Raw genomic sequence first — 17499 nt, forward strand, 5'->3', positions numbered from 1 at the left:
CAGACAGCATGTCACGTCTTCCTTTGCCACAAACGTGGTCACCCAAATGTGAAAATATCGAGTGCTTCTTCTTAGAACCTGAAGTTGTAACCAATGTGACCAGTCAGATGATCAAAAGAGAAACCCAGGTTGACCCCATCTTATCCAAAGTGTACAGTTATGTCATCAGTGGATGGCCAAGTGTTGTTGATCCCACAGTAGTACCATTTAAGAATAAACGAGATGAACTGACAACCCAACAAGGCTGTGTGTTGTGGGGTACTTGGGTTGTTGTACCACCTTCCCTTCAAGAGAAAGTATTGCATGAACTTCATGAAACCCATCCAGGAATTTCTAGAATGAAAGCGCTATCAAGGTCATATGTATGGCAGCCCAATATTGATGCTCACATTGAAAGAACTGTTTCTTCATGCAGTACTTGTCAAACTATGAGATCTGCACCTCCTACTGCTCAAATTCATCCATGGGTTTTTCCAGCACAGGCTTGGTCTTGCATTCATGTGGACCATGCAGGACTGACCTCTGGACAAATGTATATGGTTGTTGATGCATACAGCAAATTCCCAGAGGTGGTCAAAATGACAAATATTACTGCTGGAACAACTATCACTGCATAGCGTGACACATTCAGCAGGCACGGATTGCCTGAAATTCTTGTTTCTGATAATGGTTCCCAGTTCACTTCGAAAGAATTTGAAAAGTTTTGTGTCAACAATGGAATTTTACATTGTACTACAGCAGCATACAAGCCATCCACCAGTGGTCAGGCAGAACGCGTTGTCCAGATTTTGAAATCAGCAATCAAACAAGCCCAGCTTACCCACACTGATGTGTCTGCTCAAATCACTAAGTACTTACTAGTTTATTGAAACACCCCCCATTCCACTACAGGCGAACCTCCCTCTAATGCTTAAGGACAGGAGATTGCGCACTCACCTCAATTTACTGATTCCTGCAGTTGCAAAGCATGTCGAAGCTCGACAGTACAGTACGATGGTTCGTCCCGCTGCACACAGAGGTCTACGCCAGTTTCATGCAGGTGATCCAGTACTGGCCAGAAACTATGGGAAGGGGGGAAAGTGGATGCCTGGGGTCATCACTGAGGTACTTGGTTCTCGACACTATATGGTTGAAGTGTCAGGCAATCTGTGGAAACGACATGTGGACCAACTTCTGAGCTGAGCTGTCAATGATGACCACTTAAACAGCCCATCATCAATTGAAGATCATTCTATGCCACTTCAACTGGCTCGCCCAGCAGACTTTTCTGATGAAGTTGCCCCACTTACCTCAGGCTCTCATACAGCCACAGCGAATGAGTCGCAGTTGACCAGTACTAGTGAACGTTTTGAAAGTCCTTTACCTATAGTTGCCTGTTCTGTTACAGACAATGACAATGTTACTGGAGTTCCTCCTGTTTTGCTGTCAGAAACTCCTGATACAAGGTCTATGTTAGAGAAACCAAGTTACTCAGAAAAGGTTGCTACTCCCCCTTGTTCTGAAAGACGTTTCCCTGTTAGAGTAAATCGTGGACTGCCAAGTCACTTGAGAGACTATGAGTTAAAGTGCTGACATTGCTTAACTGTTGTTATAGAAAGAAACTGTTTCATTTAAAGGGGGAGATGTTACATAATAGGTATTGTTCGGATTGTTAGGACTGCGCATGTGCAGTGACACGTGTCATTCGGATGTTCAGAATGTTCAGATTAAAGAGAGTCGAGTTGCGTTTCCTTGTGTCCTCAATAATTATTATCCGTTTACAACATTTTCCACAAATTTTGACAGTGAGTTACACCTCTCTATTAAATCCCTCATATCTCTTTAATGCCTTCCTATTATTGAGAATGGTTAAGGTGGTACCATACAAAAAAAATTGCATTTTTTCGTAAAAAATTGGGCAAAGTTTTTTTGTTCGATTTGACCTCTTTAGGCTTTTGTTTTTCTGCCTCTTAAGTCTTTTTGTCAATATTACTGTAGTATATAGTGATAAAAAGCAGTTTTCGAAGAGCTGTTGTTTCGTCACCATGGTAACGCACTTGTTGATGCGTCATTTTGGACCTCAAAATGGCCATATTTTGTGGGCAAAATAGCTTTTGGCATCAAAAAGTGATCTGCAGGGAGACTTGGGGTGAACATTAACTTTCAGCCTCGTTTTGATGCCATTTGGTAAACACACATCCATTTTGGAATCGCAAAGCTGTGAATTTCATGAGTGATCACAAGTTCAACTTGCAAAATGTCAAAATTTCTGTCTGAGACGTAAGAAGCAAAAATTCTATGGAAATCGGTTTAAACATAACCAAAGAGTTAACGTCAAAGAGCTAGAAGTCGTGGAAAGCACTTCGAGTGGATCAGTAGATGGTTTGTCACATGATGAAAAGAAAGCAAAGGAATCTTCGGCTTCGTACCGAAAGCTTCAATCAACTGCCCAAGAAGAGAAGCCTAAACCAAAGCTTGACGAAAGTCCAACAAAGAGAACCAGTCCAACTATTACAGGGTTTAGGTTCTGTGATATGGAGGTGCTATTGTCTGTTTTTTCTCAGCTACGATGTGGCGAATGTGGCGATTTCAGTCTTCTGTTTACAGAAGATAATTTGAAGCGGAAGGGATGTGCCTCGACTTTGCGTTTGCTCTGCGAGCAGTGTGGTTGGAAACACTCTTTTTGCACATCAAAGAAGCAAGGAAAGAGCTTTGAAATAAACCGGCACCTTGTTTATGGCATGAGAACTCTTGGAAAGGGATATGCTGATGCAAGGAAATTCTGCACAGTTATGAATATGCCTCCACCTCCTACTGAGAAAGCGTTCCTCTCCAACTCACGTGTAATCGGCCGTCACATCAAAGTTATCGTAAAGGAAACTATGAAGAAAGCAGGAGAAGTTTTTTCTCTTAAGAAGCAAAACAACTCATCTGGAGCTGAGCCTGTCAACTGTGGCGTTTCATGTGATGGCACATGGCAAAAGAGAGGCTACTCGTCACACAATGGTTGTGTCACAGTGATATCCATGGACACAGGAAAGGTCCTTGATGTGGAAGCCCTTAGCCAAGGATGTAAACAGTTTTATCCATGAACACCTGGATAAAACCTCTCTGGAATATCAGACATGGAAAGCTGATCACACTAAATGCAAGGCAAATTTCCAGGGATCTGCACCTGCTATGGAACCAGAGGGAGCAGACCGCATATTCCGAAGATCTGTTGAGCGGCACAATCTCAGGTACACTGAATTTTATGGGGATGGGGACAGTAAGAGTTACAAAGAGTTACTTCACACCCACCAGATGAATTCCTCTCTACATATGCAAGCCAGTTGGTCAGCAAGTATGATTTGAAATGCCTCTTAAATACCTTATTTCAGGTGCACAGCAGAATGAAGAGGATGACTGCCATCCCGTAAAAATGACTGACTTCAGAAACGAAGATGCACAACTGGTAGATGGCATCAATGCCCTTCAGTGTTTCAGGGATGAAGTTATAGAGGAGAATAATGTGCGGCAGCTGTTTCTGGTTTCGCGCATGGATGGCATCGAGGATGTTAAACGCAATATTTTAGTGAATTACAAATTAAAAACAGCGAATCTCAAGGCATGACCAAGGGTGAGATTCAAGGGAGAGGAGGGTGCCAGAAGTAGACCCCTGCAGGATTTCCTTCTTGGTGCCATGAAAATTTCAGACAAAGGGATTGCCAACACGTTCAAGCCTATAATTTTCTTCGAAGGCGACAAAGGTCACAGACTGCCTGTACATGACCAGTCACTAAGAGTGACAGGGGCATTCAAGGCAATCGGCAACATCATAGGGCACTGTGCCCTACATGGTGGTCCAGCTTTGCACGGTCTTTCACCTGCCATCAAATATTATTTGGCAAACCCCTCTGCAGATTTGTGCAAAAATCGCCTGCCTATATGTCAAAGACATCCCAGACACAGATCTTAGGTGTTAATAAGTGAGGTTAGTCTGATATTAAATCAACTTAAATAATCTACCAACTCTTTCATTCTACTCACTCCTCCCCTCCCTCTCTATCACTCCCCCTTTCTCCTGAATAGCCAGTCTATCCATTGTACCCAATAATTTTGAATAAAAGTAAGTTTACTGCTGTAGTGAATTTGGAAAGCTCATTTTTACTTGGTACCTACCTACTCCTCTGTGTTTACGCCCAACTCGCACACCGTTAACAATAATCTTTACCAAGTAGACAGCTTTGTTCTTTTATTAAACCACAATTCAATTGGTCTCCCCTGTGTTTTACTTTCAGTTTGATTCCTTGGGAAGAGATGACTGGGAAACAAGCTCCGACGGAACATCCAACCGTACTTGAACAAAGCTGTCCTTGACATCGATAAACTGGATGAGGTGCCTAGATTAATAACCCAAGGACTCATGCTGTACAATGACATCTTTAAACGTAAGCTTCAGTTGGATGACATTTCCAAAGGTAAGAAATGACAATACCAATGACCACCACCAACAAGGAACATTCAAACATTTGAACACAACTTTTTCTTTTCCTTCACTAAGAATGAAGGAGGTTGATTTACAAACCCCTCTGGCTAAGTGGCCTTGCCTCGTGGATGAAAGAGGTGGTTCAAACAATACCAAGGTGGCTGAATTCTTTATTAGATACATCGAGTTCATGGAATTAAGAAAAGAAGGTACTTCCCGGTTAATGTTAAAGGAGTGAATAAACACACAATCAACCACAGAACCAAATGGGCACATGTAGAACAACTAACTGCTTTCAAGAAAACAGTGTCAATTTTGAATCTGAAAAGAAATTTAAAATGACATCCAACAAATGACCCTTTTCCTACCAGGAATTCATTGTAAGGACTTGTAATAGTGTCTTTGAAAACTGTGTTCTGAACAAACTTTCTTTGCATTAAAAAAAAAATTTGCTATTGATATACTTCAGATGGCACAGACCTTGTTGACCTATGTAGTTTCTGGACAGGTACTAACATCCTGCCAACAAGATACACTGACCTGTTGGTAAAATTCAACAATAACATCAACCTCCCAATAGCGGAAACATGTTTCCTCAGTCTTACAATCCCAACAAAATACCATTCTCTCAAAGATTTTCAGAAATTTTTCGACATCGCTGTTAAATATGGAGCACAAGAATTTAGGTTCACATGACACGAATCACACAAGTCAGTTTACAAGCTTCCATGTATGGAATTCTTTAGCACCTACAGGTGCAAGCTTCCATGTATGGAATTCTTTAGCACCTACAGGTACAGCTCTTTCAAGGACACGATTGTGTTGCCATGGCAATACACAAAGAAGTCAATCGGGCTGATAATTCACCCTTAAGCTACTTGGTGAAAGACTTAACTTCCTAACAAATTTTCCTTGCTTTTCACATGTGATTCTGTTTGATGAAAAATGCCACAAATGTTAGCTGTGATAGAATGCCCAATTAAGGAAAGTCTAAATAGTTCTTGGCCATCTTAATTCAGTAATAGACAAAACCTGTGTTAGTAGAAAAATGCAGATTAAAGTTTCCAAATCTGTTTTCTGTTTATCACAAGATTATCAAGTTGTGTTAACAATACCAATGCTAGTGAGAGCCCTTAATTAAGTGTGGATTAAATTGTTTGCAACAAGTTGGGGGGTAACAAGGGAAAGGATAATAGGGTCATTTATATGAGAAAAAATAAGCTGTGGCTTATGTTATCCACAGCTTATGTAAGACTTGAACTGGATAAAACATATTGTTTATACAGTAAGTTCGGGGCATAAGTAAGCCGTAGCTTGTGTAATCCACGGCTCATTTTCCTCATATAGATGGTCCTAATTATTTAAGTTACTACTTGGTACTAAGAGGTATAAGTATTGAATTTGACAAGTAACTGAAACATGTATTCCAAACTGAAAGTTATGGTATTGTTTCCTTTCAGAAAATACAAATATTTGCAAATTTTGAAAGATTTATGGTAAAAATGTGTAGTGCAGGCACCACAAATGAATTTCATCATTTTGGATTTAGCATCCCAGACCTCTCCAACTCATAAAACAAATTGTAAAACAATGTTGTGCATCCATCAAAAATGTCTCTCCAAAGCCTCTCTATTTGTTGATGGTGTGTGCTTTTACCTACAAGAACGTCACCAATTTATGATAGTAATCAACAGCAAGCATAATTTAAGACAAAGTTTCATAGTATCAATTCCTTTAATCAATAGCCCAATTTCAATATGTTTTAACTGGGAGACTAGTGTCAAATTTTTTCCACCAAAGCGAGGCTCTGGGGAATACAGCGTGGGTTTTAAATCAAAACGAACAGAGCAAAGATCAAATCGAGCCATGTGCTTTTGATATTTCAGTGTAATATTTTTGTCTTCTGTACTTTTCTACTTGGGATTGCAATGGTTAAGTATTGTACTGTAGCTGTTTGTCGAAATGGCACTCATAATAGACCTGACCTCACGTATTTTGCTTTTCTGAGGACAATGTTCGGCAAAGAAAGTGGGTCGTGTTCTGTAAACAAGAGCTGACAAAAAGTTTAAGAGCCTTGTCAATCCGAGGATCTGTTCCCTACATTTTAAGAAAACAGACGTGAATGTTTCTGTTTCTGGTCGTAAATCTGTTACTGGTTGCCCAACAATATTTGACCCTATGAAGAGTGCAGAAAGAAAGCAAAGATACTTGAAGAAAAACTGGAAAACAAAAAATGACTCAAGAGTGCTTATCATTGAAGACATGCTGAGGGATGACGAATCTGTGAAATTTTACACAGGTTTGCCAAACCCGGCATGTTTCAATTTTACCTTGAATCTAATTCAACCATACACAGAAAAGATTAAATATTGGGACAAGAAAAAAGAGGCCAAATCTCACTATCAGGGCGATGTGTCAAAACGAAAGCCTCGCAGGCAAAGGCAACTGACAGTGAAAGAAGAGTATCTTATTGTATTATGTAGACTGCATTTGGGTTTGCTGAACCAACACCTTGGAGACATCTTTGGTGTTTCCAAGTCTACCATTTGTAAGACTATCACATTTCCTGCTGGTTGAGGCTATTCTGTAGTATTTGTTTGAAGTAGCCTGGATCTGGCGTCTTAGTGTGTTTGTATGTGATGCATGCCGTGGGAGATTCTTTGCCAATTTCCGTGCCTTTGATGGATGTAAAATGAACTTTCTCTGACTACTGAGAAGACCATCCTCCATTCACTTCAATTAAGTCATAGTTGATGCGCAACTGCTTTATGAATTTACATTCCCTATCACCAAGGATTTCTACGAGCTTGTTCATATGCTTGATGATGGTGTCCTTAAACTGATCATTGCTTCCCAGCAGAGAACAGAATTTCTTCACCAAACAGCAGTGCTGATATGTGTATTCAGAATTCTTGACCCTCTTGAACATTTCACCACTGTGTAGTCCCTAGCCAATTTTGCCATGGCTCATTCTATGTCGCTTACTGCTACGACAATCAGCGATGTGAGGCCTTTTGGGATTTCTGAGGTTGAGTTGCATACTTCTATGCCAAACACATCAAATTAGAGGCTGGAACTGACAAGAGAGGGTATTAACTTGTCTCGCAGTTTTGCAGTGAACAAGCTACAGACAACTTGTAACCCGACAACATGCTTACTTGCATGAAGTGACTGCAAGGGCCCCTCTACCAGTTGATATTGTAGCAATTGAAGACTGTGGAAAAAAGACATGTCCACTTTTGTCTGCATAAAGTGGTTGTTGTGATCTTTTAGGGTGGTGCATAATGGTGCGCAGGAGTTTTTGGTTTCCTCTTTTACAGACTGACAGGACTTTCGCTATCACTTCCATGCCTGTTTCCAATAGGGTCAAATGCAAGGGTACCGTCAACACATGCATGCTGTTGGAGGACTGTACTGTGATCCAGTAAGTTATTGCTGGCCAATACTTTCCAGGCAATTAATCATTCTGGTCATCCTCTTGTTCTTGGCTGTTTGCCTTTTCTCCATTTTCTTTACTTTGTCTCTCTAGGGCAGTGACAGAGGAGAAGAAAAATGCTACTCCTTTCATATTCTTAATCTTTTCGTCGCATTCGTCACACTTTGGCATATCTTTAGCCACAGATCGTCACAACACATTCCTTCATGTTTGCTGTACGATAATTTAGCTGATAGGAGCGAACAAGTTCCTTGGACAGCTGGTAAGACCTTGCTTAACAGGGCATGAAGAGGCAGAGGGTCGACTTCAGACACAACTTAAAGTGAGATTCAATTAGTCCTGACCAGCAAATTTATTTGACTTTCCATAGGAGGAAGGTAAATTCCTAAAGATAAACATAAGACGAATGAATACAAATTACTAACCGAAGACAGCAGAAAACTAAGAGGAAAATACAAAACAGACGATAAACTGAATGGCTTACCAAAATGCTGACAACGGGGTTCTGAGAACCAAGAAGTTAGAAGTGTACCGGACGATAAACTAGCACTAAATGAACATGAAGGGATAACACAAATACATACGCAACAAAATTTACATACGACATGAGAAACAAAGCAAGCAGAATGTGAAAAAATACATTAACATACGGAACAAAAAAGGACACAAAGAAAACACGAAATATGGAAAACACAAAATATAGAAAACACAAAATAGCCACAACAGGGCACTTTGTATTCCCTAAAAAGTAGACAAGGAAAACCAGAAAAATAGTCAGTACAGAATGCGGTTAAACACAATGCTGCAATGTTGGAGAGAACATATCTACAGGTTTTGCATATTACAAACTACATTGTATCTTAGATTAACTAGTTAAGACCAGTAAGCAATGTAGAATTTCATTCCCAGTATGTTGCGTTTTAAGCTGAATCTTCGTAAATTCATTCACTGAAAGAATTGGGAGCATCTCTTTTTCCTTAACTTGCTTAATCAAAACTAGCAAAGAACGAATATCAAATCTCATACATACCTTAATAGCTTGTACATAACTGTGGCCATGGCTGTCACTGAGTGAAATGAGAATAAAGTAGTTTTTCAGTCTACTTTTATAGCATAATAGCTAGATTGTTAAAATTCCTCAGTGTGGTCTTTTATTTTTGATAAATTCCAGCAAAAGAAAGCCACAATGGTGCAACAAACAAAACAAAAAAGAAAGCCCAGACAAAGCACAGTGATCATGTAATTGCTGTTATCAAATTCTTTTCGTTAAATTTTGTTAAATGCAAACATAGTTGTGTTTGAAATTCACAAATAGTTAAAAAAATTTTTTGTTTGCACTTTAAGTGTAGTTTAGTATAGGCATTCTTTGTCCAATCAACGCAAGCAGTTAACAATGCCAAGCAGTTCGTAGATGTTTCACTATTGCAGAAGAGAAAGAAGTCTTTTATGATTTAAAAAGCCATTTGCTAGTTTTGTTTCAAATATAGAAAAAAGCGTGCCCTTTGGTTGGTATAACATTGTGGATAACTTCTGCTGGCGAAAAGTGTACTGATAAAGAATCTGGGAAAAACCTTGCGGCGCAAACAAAACCTACATACCATATGATCAATGCCTTAAAAGCATGTCATCTGAATACTTTAGCAGCGAACAAGCAGTCTCAGGATCAACAAAAACCTTAGAGACACTTTGGAATATCAACGAGCTAATTGGGAGGATAATAAATGTCTGTGACAGAATTCTAACTAGACAGCTGTCTACTGATTATTATTATTATTTTCAATGATAATAATGAAAATTCTAATTATTTTTATTTTTGTTTTTATTTTTAGTAGTAGTAGTAGTTATAAAATATTCCTGAAAGCAGATCTGATGTACTGTTAGTCTGTCCCCGCCATATCAGTCATCTCTGTTGTACTTGGATCCTTTTTTATACTCCTTGAAGCAGATCTGATGTACTGTAAGTTCTGTCCTTGTTGTAGCCGCTATCCCCGTAATACTTGAGATCTTTTGACTACCGAGATCTCACTGAAAATCCAATTATTTGTTGAATATGATGGATACAATGGAAAGAGCAGAGAACAAACAGTTGTTTAAGTTGATATTCTTTTTACTGTTTTCATTTAGCTTGAGTTCTTTTCCCTTTGTGTTTGTCATCTATGCCTTACTTAAACTGATCTGATCTGCACAAAGAACAAAACTCATATTTGTATCATGGAACAAGTGTGCCTTTTCATAGTAGTTCCTCTCCAGAGGAATGCTTTTGAGTATCTACCATCCAGTTTGAGTGATGTTTGCAGGCAAAAACAGGGAAAACGTATTTTTTAGCATTGCCTTACATAAAACTTCATAGAAACATAGTTATCAAGAGATTTTCACGGTACTTGAAATTATGGTGGAATTTTTAAAATCGGGAACTAAAATTTTGGGAAACCATCCATTTTGTTACCTTAATATCCCAAATCCCGAAAACTACTAATAGCACCTCATTTCTAAGTTATCAGATTGAGTCTGAATGGCAATCAATCTACAATCCCAGACATTAAAATGACGGCCCGATAAGACACTGTAGGTCAAAAGAGGAGCTCAAGTTTTTGCTAACTGAACTGTTTTAATAATAGTTCAGTAATAATATTTCATTTCAATAGCAAAGCACAATGACAGATGTTTTTGTTAGTTTACAGCTGCCATGCTCTATAAATCTGGGTGAAACACTTAAAGTCTGAAAAACGCACAAATGATAAACTGTACAGACCGAACTCTTGGTGAGGTTGTTTATATATCAATCATCTATCGTATCCCAGACTCTTGACTTAATTTATTGCATAGTTACCATTTTTATTTTTGATGGCATGACAGTGTAAAAAATTCTCAGACAGATATTTGCTTTAAAAATGCTTACTGATATACATTGTATCATCTCTTTTTTCTCATGTTTTTTATTTCATCACAGTTTATATTTTTTGAATCCATGATAACCTTTACCTATCTGTAAATGTCTAAAAAAAAGAAACAAACAGTTTAAGTTTAACATTATTTTTAGTTTTTTTCAGCTCCCAAAAATGGAGACAATATTTTTTTATGTTCTCTTCCTGGTGATTTATACCAGTTAGTACTAGAAGTGTTCAACAAGTACGGCAAGTTGGAGATTAAGGGGCAGAAGGCCAAAACTGAAGATTTAAAGGCTGGCCTGAAAACGACATTTGACTGTCCAGTGTACAATTTTAAATGCCTCCGAGGAGATTTAACAAATGATGAGATTTGTGCTCTCCTCAAGGATACGATACAGCACAAACTCTCATGCATGAGGCATGCCATATCAAAGAGATTCTATCTTGCATTTGCATACATTCTGAGATCACATGAGATAGCAAGTCACGTGACTTCGAGCTCAGTGCGAGTTTTGACTCTGAGCACGGTTGTTCGTAGCACTTTTGTGCTCCCAAAGTCGTTCTCGAATATTTATGTAGCTCCTGTGCTTTATCAAACCAAAGATGTCCTCAACGTTCAAACAGTCCGAGGACGATCTTCTTGCCGAGGAAGACGGAGACAAGGGGAAGAAGACAAGGAATCGCTTACTGACGAACGCAACGCTGTCCTTCCATGCACCTCACAACTCAAGAATCAAACCGCCGCTTCTTCAGAGGAAATTAACCTACTCACCAATGCAATACTAGGCTTAACAAAAAGCCTACCAGATCTTCTAAATCCACCTTGTGAAGAGACAAAAGGCAAAGGGAAACGGCTGGCGAGCAAGTCTTCAAATGCCGTTCTTGCCAAAAAGGCAAAAGACAAAGATGGTGAGGCGGGAAGCTCCATGAGCACCTCTCACCAGTCAACTGACTGCGAGATTCTCTACGACTCTGTGCTAAATAGTAAAAATCATGAGTTAGAGCAAAATACCCCTCGTAGTGGTGATGAGGACGATTTCCTCTCAGAACTCGTAAAAGAATATGAGTCTGAGAAAGTAGCCAAGCTAGTTGACAAAATGTTCCGCTGGAAATTAAGTGAGAAAAATCTCAAAGACTGGCTTGAGAGGCAGGAGAGACTGGCTAATTGTACTACAGCTAAGCCTCCCAGGGTAAAACCAGGCATTTGGCGTTGATTGAGAGAGCCTACAAAGAAGAGGGATTTACAATTTTACAAAATACAACAAGCCCTCGCAAAAGGCATCCTGCCAGTTGTCCAAATAACCGACAAGCTTATGCAGGTGAAATCACTTAATGCTGAAGAATGCCAAGACTTAAAGAAACTGGGGCTGGAGGCCATGTCCCTCCTCACTCATGCTTCTTATGAAATAAACATGCAGCGGCGCCTACTCCTGAGACCAGATATTGGGAAGGAATACTCAGCTCTCTGCTCCCCCCAATTGCCATTTACAGATTTTCTCTTTGGAGATGATCTACAAAAGCATTTGAAAGATATAGGCAATCAAAAAAAAAATTGGGGCCAAGATCACCCCTAACTACAAAGGGCAATGCTCTTCTCCAGGAAGGCCTGGCAAGAACAGCTATAAGCAGTCAAAAAACTGGAGAGGCCACAACTCCAAACCTTGGAAATACAAAAACAATGCCAACCGGGACAAGACAACCCAGACAAGTCAATAGAACACTTACTGCCAGCTACTAGCACAGTAAGTATATGTTCACCACTTTGTAACAATGTATATATAGCTGGAAACATAGCTAGGCATTTCAGCGTCTGGCAGACTTTAACCTCTGATCCCTACACTTTAAGCATTGTTTAGGGTTGCCAACTAGAGTTTTGTAACGCACCTTGCCAGGTGCAAACCCCTAGAGCAGTCAAACTTTCTAGTAAAGAGACAGATATTGCCACTACTGAAATTAAGAAGCTTTTAACTAAAGGGGTCATTAGGAAAGCCACTCATGTTCCTAGTGAATTTATCTCAACATTTTTCACCAGACCCAAGAAAGATGCGTCTCACTGTCACATTTTGAACTTGAAAGAGCTTAATAAGCATATTGTGTACCACCACTTTAAGATGGATTCACTGCATAGTGCTACTCAACTGATGAAGCCTAATTGCTTTATGGCTGTCTTGGACCTAAAGGACACATACTACTTTGTTCCTATTAGGAATGGAGACAGAAAATACCTTCATTTTGAGCATGAAGGCCAACTTTATGAATTTGTTTGCCTTGCTAATGGCCTCTCTAGTGCATCCAGAATTTTTACCAAACTGTTCAAACCTGCCCTTGCCAGATTAAGGGAGAATGGGGTGCTTTTAGTCATTTACATTGATGACATTATCCTTTTTGCAGATGACCCTCAGACATTGCTTGTTTTTATACAAAGGGCTATTACATTGTTGCAGTCTTTAGGATTCACTATCCATTTGGATAAATCCCAACTTGTCCCATCCCAGAGAGTCAATTTTCTGGGTCTCATTTTAGACTCTGTTGTGATGACAGTCTCTATGAAATTGGACAAGGCTGATAAAGCAAAATCAGCCATCCTACAGCATTTTAGGAAGGAGCAGCCACTTATAAGAGAGGTTGCACCTGTAGTTAGGCAAATGGTGTCATGCTTTCCTGGAGTTAAACATGCCCCACTGTATTACCATGCTCTTGAAAATATCAAAACTGATGCTTTAAAGATGAACGGGTGGAACTTAGATGAGAGAATGCTCCTCTCTGATATAGCTAAGAAAGACATGTCTTGGTGGCTTTCAAATATTGACAATGATCCATGCCCTGTTCTGCCTATGAAATACAAATTAACCCTTAAATGCGATAGCTCTCTAGAAGGATGGGGAAGTGTCATTGAAAATTCTCCCCTTGTTGCAAATGGACGATGGTTCCACAGTGAGAGTATGTGCCATATAAACTACTTGGAAATCGAAGCAGTCCTTTTTGGTCTTCAGTCTTTGTGCTCAGACTTAACAAACTGTAACATCAATGTGTTGTCTGACAACCAAACAGCGGTTTCCTACCTGAGAAATATGGGTGGCACCCACTCTCAAGACTGCAATGAGATTGCAAGGGAATCTCTTCTATGGTGCAAGGGCAGGGGCATATCCTTAACTGTCACCCATTTACCTGGGAAACAACATGTTGAATCTGACCGAGCAAGTAGACATTTTCATGGTGACACTGAATGGTCATTAGTCACTCACGTTTATAACAGCTTAATTACTAAATGGGGAAAACCTGAGATCAACCTTTTTGCATCACGGTTGAATGCAAAACTGCCTTGCTATGCAGCATGGAAACCTGACCTGAGTGCCTATTCTATTGATGCCTTTACACTTGACTGGTCTGTGTATAAACTTGTTTACTGTTTTCCACCTTTTACTGTAATCGGGAAAGTACTTCAGAAGATAATATTCACCAAGACAACAGCAATCCTGAGAATTAAATATTGTCTACCCCTAAAACATCAACTTATTTTCTATAACACCATGATAAGACTGGTAATTGATTATGTAAATGTGGTTTGGACGAGCTGTGATAAACATTGCCTTAACTGTGTGCTAAAGTTGCAGAAGAGGGCTGCTAGAGTTATTCTAGATGCCGATTGTCAAGCCTCCTCCATCAAACTGTTCAATAAACTGAACTGGATACCATTTTTCGAACAGGCTAAACTAACTAAATGCTGTATTATATACAAGCATTTACAGGGGCATGTACCAACCTATCTTAAAAGTTTACTTAAGCTTACTAGCGACACTCGTTCACAGCAGACTAGGTATGCCAACTTCAATATTGCTTGCCCTGTTATTAAACGTAAAACTGAAGGAGGAAGAAGATTTACTGTGACTGCCTGTCAAGCCTGGAACAGCTTACCGCTATCAATGCGGAAAATAGCGTTGCTTAATTCTTTTAGGAACTCTCTTTGGAAAAAATTTTTTGAAGAACAGCAGCTTTTAAATCATCTTATTCTGTGATTTAGTTATACTTTTTGTACTTTTAATTGATTTTATCTCTTATCTCTTGTATTTTTATTCATTATATTATCTCATAGTCATGCCATAGTTTTAACATCCGTATTGTACACAATTTTTAGAGGGCCACTGGTTTGTTAGTATTTTTATACTATTTTAGTGCTACCCTCTTTAAATAAAGTCTTTACTTACTTACTTACTTACTAATCCTAGTTCTCCCCTACTGGCCAACACAGTTTTGGTACCCACGAGTGATGTCAATGATAGTGGCTCCTCCACACCGAATAAAGCTGCAGAAGTAAACACTGACCCTTCCCCGCGATGCCAAGAAAATCCACCCCCTTTACCCCAAGCTCTGACTGATTGGTTGTCTGTGTCAGGGAATCCCTCCAGTTACAAGGAATAACTTGGGAAACTTTGAGCATCATCATTGATTTATGGAGAGAAGGTACTCAGAAGCAATACAGAACCAGCATATCTGCTTGGATAAATTAGTGTAGAGAACGGAAGATCAGCATTACAACACCTTCACTGCCAGAACTGTTGAACTTTCTAACTCTTCAGTCCAAAAAGCTTAGCTACAGTACTCTTGGAACCACTAGAAGTGCCCTTTCTTCGTTCATCAACATTGATGGCTTCAAAGTAGGAGAACACCCTATCGTTTCGTGTTTTATGTCAGGTGCCTTCAACAGGAAACCAACTTTCCCTAGATATGTGGAAACATGGAACCCTCAAATTGTCCTTAGCCACCTTAAGGGCTACCCTGACATCAAGGAAATGTCTCTGAAGCAATTGACATTGAAACTGTCTATGATTTTGGCCTTAGTCACTGCACAATGAACACAGACTCTTAAGTTGCTGTCAATTAATGACATGCAAACTAAAGCTGACGAATATGTTTTTCAAATTACATCCATTCTTAAGCAAACAAGTGCTAATGGTGGCAGGCAAAGACACCTGCAACCTATTGTGTTGAAGAAATATGACCACGATAAAACCCTCTGCATATTTACATTGTTACAAGAGTATCTTATGAGAACTGCTAAGTTAAGAGGTTCATGTTCTCAACTTTTAATTTGCCACTGCAAGCCTCATGGGCCTGTATCGAAAGACACTATTTCTAGGTGGCTCAAACAGGTTATGCTTGATGCTGGAATTAGTACCTCTGTTTTTAAGCCTCACTCCACCAGAAGTGCAGCCACTTCTGCTGCAAAGTCAGCTAATGTTCCTTTAGATGAAATTATGGCCACTGCTGGCTGGCGTTCAAGCTCTGTGTTTGCTGTTTATTTTAACAAACCACTGTTTAATGATAGTTCTTTTGCTAACAATGTTCTGGGAAAGAATTAGTGCATTGGTAATAAATGCCATGTTTACCTTTTCTTATTTAGAATGTGTACTCTTTATTTTTTGAGGGCCCTATAGAGCTCTAAAATCTCATGTGATCTCAGAATGTATGCAAATGCAAGGTAGAATTATATAATTAAACAAGTTTGATTGAGATTCTACCGTGTGATCTCTTCATTTCTGCAAATGCTACGGTAGAATCTCAATCAAACTTTAACTTACAGGTAAGTCTCATTTAATCATGCAATTAAAGAAGTACAGCGACAATTTGTCACCGGAACAGGCAGCAAAAACTGGGAGGAGGTTATTAAGAGGTGTATTCACTATTTATCATGGTATTGCTCTGATGTGAACGATAACCACCCTGCGTCTTTTTTAATTCATTTTAACTTTTGGGTATTTTATACCTCAGGAGACCATCAGTTCAACCATTTCTCCTATTGGCAATGAAAGCTAATTTTCAACAAAGCACTTTTTGATGAGCACAAAGTTTCTACCGCACTATAACTTTTTTTTAGATTTATATTACACTTAACAATTTCTGCTTTCTCTTGCTCTATTCTATCTTGATCCAGATCAATTCAATGATCATCTAATCACATAGCCTTGCTGTACCTCAAATAAGACATAACACGGTGTCTCTTTGTTTTTATTTTTCCACTTTTAAATCTTGAGATTTCCCGAATGGATTGAAGAGGAGAAGCTTCAAGCCTTCCGATTGTTGGCAAAGAAATCTAACTCGGGTCTGACAAGTTACATTGCAAGAGCTTTGAAGTGGGAAGAGGAGAGGAGCAAATCGTTGTCAGAAAGAGAATCCCCCAATGAAATAGCAATAATGGCAGGCAATGGGAAGAAGACGGCAATCGTGTTGATGTCTATAGACATACGCAAAATGAACAACCTTGATTTACAAGGCAAGGCACCTCTCTTCAGTCGATCGCCATTAATCTTTTTGGAGTTTGCAAAGGCAGATAAATGAACTTGTAGGAATAATTAATACTCCATTCTATTGTAATGTGGCAGCTTTCCACTGTGTTGTTTTCCCACCATCAACAGAGAGGCTTTTGGCATTTCTTGCGCCAGTGCCAAAAGTATTGGAAAATGCTGGCTTGAAAGTGGAAATGGGGTACACACATTTGGAGAAAAATTACACATAGATGCGAGGTATTTATAATATCAATAATAAAAACTAGTACTTACTCTCTCTTTTCTGATTTGTTGGGGTTGAAAGCTGTACATTCCATGTGATGGACTCTGGTCATACTCTGGTCATGCCCAAATATGAAAAATAACTTTTACTTTGTATTCCATTTTTCTAAATGACTGAAACCAAAGTCTATACCTTTTCCATTCTATACCGTACAAACGCTG

General features: G+C 39.2%; 3 pseudogenes across 1 annotated transcript in view; 2 read left to right on the plus strand and 1 right to left on the minus strand.

The window, feature by feature from the left end:
• LOC145501536 (uncharacterized) overlaps positions 1-17499 on the minus strand; it is a 121204-nt pseudogene that overhangs the window by 79515 nt on the left and 24190 nt on the right. The window lies entirely within an intron of this gene.
• On the plus strand, positions 994-3592 carry LOC145501534 (uncharacterized; annotated as a pseudogene).
• On the plus strand, positions 11375-12487 carry LOC145501036 (uncharacterized; annotated as a pseudogene).

Source organism: Orbicella franksi, chromosome 10, assembly GCF_964199315.1.
Source record: "Orbicella franksi chromosome 10, jaOrbFran1.1, whole genome shotgun sequence".
Classification (NCBI taxonomy): Eukaryota; Metazoa; Cnidaria; class Anthozoa; order Scleractinia; family Merulinidae; genus Orbicella; species Orbicella franksi.